Consider the following 6,000-nt stretch of genomic DNA (forward strand, 5'->3'; position numbering starts at 1 on the left):
AGATTGGAAGTACTACAGAAAAATATTGATAAAAACTGAAGAGCTCATAGCAAGCATCAAATACACATTTAACGATTACTTGATTTGTCAAAAATATTATTAAATTATGTTATTAAGATTTGTTTTTCTAAAAAAGAAGCTTAATGAAGACTTAAAAGTTAAGTGATAACTCAAACAACACCCCTGACTTTTTTCAGAAACACTCCAAAGTTGCAATTCTTGGAATTAAATCTATTTTTAAATGTATTTCTTATAAATTATTTTAATATGCCATTGAGTTATCATTATAGGCACTGGTTATTTACTGCCTATGGTCATTATTCATAATCCTCCCTTATTCATTTTTATTTTTATTTAGTTTCAAATAGCCTCTTTGTCCTATTCACATTCCCAAAGGAGCCATGAGATAAAATACATAGCCAAATCCTAATAAGGAGTGGGTATACAGTGAGAACCACTTTGATGGAGCCCCAGTCCAGCTAAGGATGTGTGCACATGCATTTACATACACCTATGGGCATTGTTGAGATGTGGGAGGAAACAAGAATGGACAATAAATGTCTACATGGACCAGGTAGGACATGCAGACTCTTCACATAAAGCAAGCCAACTAGGTACTGAAAAAAAAACTCCTTTTGCCAAATCAGGTATCAGTCCTACCATTATTCTCAATCAGAACACACACAAGCATGCTGGCTAGATACGTACAAGCTCAGACACTGCATGGATTTGACAGCTGGCATGCCTATAGTAAATCAGAGTTTCAGTATAAGGCTACTGATTTCAGATGAGCTGACAAAACTTAACTGCTAATCAGCAGCAGACTATTCCCCTTTTAAGTGCTGAAGGGCAAGCAGACATGAAGTTATGTAAATAGTTAACTTTGAGAATAATAGCTACATTTCTGTTAGCATAATATATCATATATGTTCAAAATGCAGTGGATACAGGACATTGCTGACCTATCCTGCAACTGTATTTTTGTGTAAAACATAAATGTATAACATGCAAAAGACTTCACTGAATTGCAGGAAGATTATCTTGTATAACTATTGTGAATTTCTTCTACACTGCACTATGGATAATAGGAAAAAGTTAACTTACAGGAAGAGTTACAGGACTTTTCAATTTAAAGCTTCAGAGGATGGTCTTTAGGGATGAAATCATTTTATGATTTCAAAATGAGACAGGAGGTGTGGCCAGATTTGAAATTATGGCACAACTATTAATGATGTAATGAAAGGATGTGGCTAATAAAAAGTGTACAACATGGCCATGGAAACATTGCCAAATGGCACTCTGTCCATTCTTATCAATGCACATCATATTTTCAAAATGTTTGAAGGGTCTAATTAAATATCAGCCATAGACAGATAGAAATATAGGTTACAGTCAAGTAGTCAAGTGCAGCTGTGTTTGGCCCAGGTGGTCTTAACTGCAACTGATTGTGAGCTGTGATGACCAAGTGCAGCTGCTGACATGTGAGTAGTTCCCAGTGCAGTAGCAGTGATTTCTGATGTCTGAGGTGAGTGTGAGATACTGTAGAGTTAGTATAAGTAAGGGAGGACTGGGGATACATGGGGTTGTGCAGAACTGTGTCAAAGACTGGGAGAGTGAGTGAGAGAGAGAGTAAATATGTGTGTGCATATGTGTGATTAGTAGCATGACTGTTTTTATGGGCATGTATTCACGTAGCTGGATACAATCAAGTGTTTTTTCAGTCAGTGATACAAGTAGAATACTTTTCATTAAATCACAATTTGAAAAAATAGAAAACACATTTCTTTGAGCCACACTTCACATAAAATTCCATATACACCAAATACTCCTCCCCGTGGGAGACTTTGCTCTCCACACCCACCCTTACTTAAATTTAATGAAATCATAGCTTTTATCTGTCAAAACAGAGTGCTTGCACTATTCATAAACAAAGAGTGTAAATACTCTGCCAAAACAGAGTGTTTACACTCTTTGTTTATGAATAGGGGGAGAAGACCCAGGCCATGTGTCAAAATTACCTATTATCTCCAGCCTATTAAGATGAATAGCAGCAGTAAATAGAAAAGAATGGATCTTGGTAAAGGGGGATGGTAAGATCAATCTTGTTACGGAAAACCATGTCCTATTAGATTAGAAATAAAATGTGGATATAGAAAATGGTGAAATGACGTAAACTTGACCTAAGGCAGAAAAGCATCTTGACTAAAATGACATTCAGAAAGTTAAAAAATGTTAGTAGCCCATACAATGCTTTACTATACATGGAAATCTCTAAAATTGTGTGACTGGGTTTTAGGATGGATGGTTTGTATGGAAGACAAAATGATTTCACCTCCTCATCAGCAAAATTTCATCAGATTGTAAGACATACATTGCCCAAGTAATGCATAGTTATTGGAACTTAATCACAGCCCAGTATGTGGTCAATGGATGTGTAATCAGAAATTCACCCAAGTCTGATGCCTATGGTTCTGACGGACAGAGTCAGTAAATTATTCCCCATATAAACTAAATTTGTGGGTCACGTTTGGGTTGCATGGCAAGGATTATAAGGGCCCTAATGGTTGTTAGTCTAGTATACACCTATGGACCTATAAAACTATGAACCTATGTAATTTACCCTAAAGTCCTCATTTCAAAGTATACCTATCATAGGAATGTATCACTCTAAATTTGAGTAGCTCTGATCTAGGTCATTTCATGAAATTTGTAGTGCAGGAACCTTGTTAATTTAAGTAGGTTCTTAATAATTGAATGTTTGTTCAGCCCCGAGGGAAGACCAGATCTATTTGCCATTGAAATTCCTTAGATTTCAGGATACAGCTGAAGTTCCCACCAGAGGGAAAGGACTTTCACCACTTCAAAATCATGGCATATAAATCCTGCCTCATGTCCTGACGAAGCAATGTGTTTTTTAATATGTTACGGCTGTGATTCTTGGCAGCAATATACAATGTTGATACATACACTATCCTAGATTTCAAAGGGGTTTCACCACAAAAATCAGGAACAGACTTTATAAAAAGTCACATACACAACTCCCATCAAGAAACAATTGGTGTGTTTGGACCTGTAGTTTTTTTTTTTTTTTTTTTTTTGTCGTTGTTAAAAATGCAAAAATAGTGGTGTTGGTTATTAAAAGTCTCAAGAGTAACACCTGTCGAAAAAAAATGTAAGTCTATAATTGAATAGGCTTAGATACAGAGATTGTGTTTTAACAGCAATTCAATGTTTTCTTCTCCCTTCCTTACAAATCTAGGTTTTATCCTTAAACATGTTCCAAGTTTCCTGTTCCCATTAATGATTTTGCAATTCTATGTAATCTTTATAATAATGTTTGAATCAGTGGTAAATGAAATTGTCATAGTTGGCAAAAGTTGTCACCTGTAATTTCTGTGTGCAAAGCTATAAGATCATATAGTGTCCCTTATGTTCAGTGGAACAGCAGCAAACCCATACTGCATTGATTGTTTATATAGGTTTCTGTAATTGGTTTGGTTGTTAATACAGGCTTTGAGCAGTCTCAGAATATTAGCTATCATTTCATTGTTACAGCCTTTTTCACATCATATTTTGGTGTGTTTGATGTTTTCAGGAAAATTGTCAAGATCCAAAGAAATTCTAGCTATATGTAACCTCTGAGACATATATTTTCATATATAAAGGGGCATGTTTCCTGCATGTAAATATCTTTGTATCCAAGTAGGTCCCTGAAAAAGCCAGTGTGCAAGCAGAAATTATATTTAACACTGTGGGTTCACATGTCTAGCAAACCCACTTTATGTTGTCTTGAATGAGTAGCAAATGTCATAGTAAGTTACATTACTGACATAATTAATGGCTGTTTAACTTTTGTTGGTTACTATTTCAAATGACAAAAATGTCATAAATGAACCATAAATAAGAAATGTCGTTTAAAAGGTAGAACCAAGTACAAATTTTGCCTGCCATATTCTAAATTCTAAATAATCAAAACTGTTGGCCATTACAGCACCCATGGCAACCCTGCTAGTATATGAAAATCTGTTTTTAAACAAGAAATATTTATGGCCCTGTACAAAGATTAATATAATTTCTGTGGTCTGAACAGGAATGGACACTTCCCTCCTGCTTATTTGACTAATGCTTGACTGCAGAAGTGCTGTAGTCACAGGTTAATACAATGTATAATGATTCCATATGTACTGTTACTAATAAACATTCCTCCGTTACAGACAGGGAAAAGATCATTTTGATGAAGTCTAAGGAATCAAGCAGCAAACTCTGCTTCTGCAGTGAAGATGTTAAATAAAGGCTGCACTGGTAACAAGTGGTTGAAATGCGGAGTCTTTCTTGTTGATATGGGGACTTTGCAAACAAAAAGAGGTAGAAATAAGGGATCTTAGAATTCCTTATTTACTACTCAGTCTAGAGTTTCAAATGTTTTGCTGTGCTTCCAATATTTCTTCATAAGTATCTTCTGAATAAAAGTTATTGTTACTGAGCAAAGCAAAAAAACTTGTTCGTATAATCCTTATGACAGCAATCCACCAAGCACCCTCCTTTGTCAGATGTTCTGATTATGAGGGTGACATTTTCATAAAGTTTGTTTCTATAAAACTTGAGATTTCAGGTGCAAGACGTGCACATCTGTGTTTTCAGGGTTGCTTAAACAGATTGCTAGTTTCTCTTTGATAGACACTTTCAAAAGAGGTTGACTAGGATGAATAAAAGGAATAAAAATGTTTCTTTCCAGGCTTGGGAGGTTTGCTATCACTATGATCCTGAAATCAGATTTCTAAATTCCTAACAAAAAGATTTAAGCCACATATGCTAAAAAATGAATCTGCTCTATGGCAGAGGACAAAATTAAAAATGCTTTCCAACACTCTGTTTCTCTTTTGTTAAACCATCACTAGAGATTTAATTCCTCAACTTTCTAAAGTTATTTGTTTATTTCACACGTTGTGTAGTGAGGTGTTTGGATTTCATCTAGTGTTTCCTGAGTATCACTTATCTTGCATAATCCTGATGATTGTTGTTTTCATTGTTGGTCACTCTGTTGCTCACAGTGTTTTGATCATGGAACTCATAAACAAAGACATTGGTAGCCTCCAAACTCTGGACTCCACCCAGTCTGGGTTTGTGAAAGGCAGATCATGCCTTCTGAACATGATCGACTTCTTTGAGGCAGTCACCAAAACCGTAGACAAGGGTAAGGTGGTTCACACAGCCTATCTTGACCTCACCAAGTCTTTCAATGCCATCCCCCATTCTGGAATTATAGCTAAACTCACTAAACTAGGTATAAATGCCTATGTCACAAGATGGGTTGCCAACTGTCTCAATGACAGAACCCACACTGTAAAAGTTGCAGACTACAAATCTGACTTCAAACCAGTGACAAGTGGAGTACCACAGGGTTCAGTCCTGGGACCTCTCCTGTTTGGCATTTACTTCTCTGAAGTACAGGCTAACACAGAAGGCCTCTGGCTAATGAAGTTCGCAGATGACCGCAAACTAGGAGCCATAGTCGATTCCCCAAATGATGAGGACATCCTACAGAAGGGCCTCACTGAGACAGATGCCTGGTGTCAGAGGCATGGCCTCAAACTCAATGCCAAAAAGTGCATTGTCATCCCCTTTGGTAAAAACTCTGTACCCATGAACTACCACATAAACGGCAGTCTACTTAATGTTGAATGTGTGATAAGAGAGCTTGGGACCCAGGTGGACAGTAGTCTCTCCTTTGATAATCACATCACCACAGTAGTCAGGAAATCCTTCTATGTGGCACAGCTCATCACAAAAGGGTTCTCATCCAGGAAAAAAGAGGTCATTGTTCCCCTCTCCTCTGCACTCATTAGACCCATTATAGAGTACAGTACCCCTTTTGGAATGTACCTTACAAGATATCTGCAGCAGCTGGAAAGGCCACAGAAGTACCTCACAAAGAGGATTACTGGCCTCAGATGCCCTACACTGACCATCTCAAAAAACTCCAGCTTTTGCCTACTCTGA

The sequence above is a fragment of the Protopterus annectens genome, chromosome 8.part0 (assembly GCF_019279795.1).
Source record: "Protopterus annectens isolate FY-2018-M chromosome 8.part0, PAN1.0, whole genome shotgun sequence".
Lineage (NCBI taxonomy): Eukaryota > Metazoa > Chordata > Ceratodontiformes > Protopteridae > Protopterus > Protopterus annectens.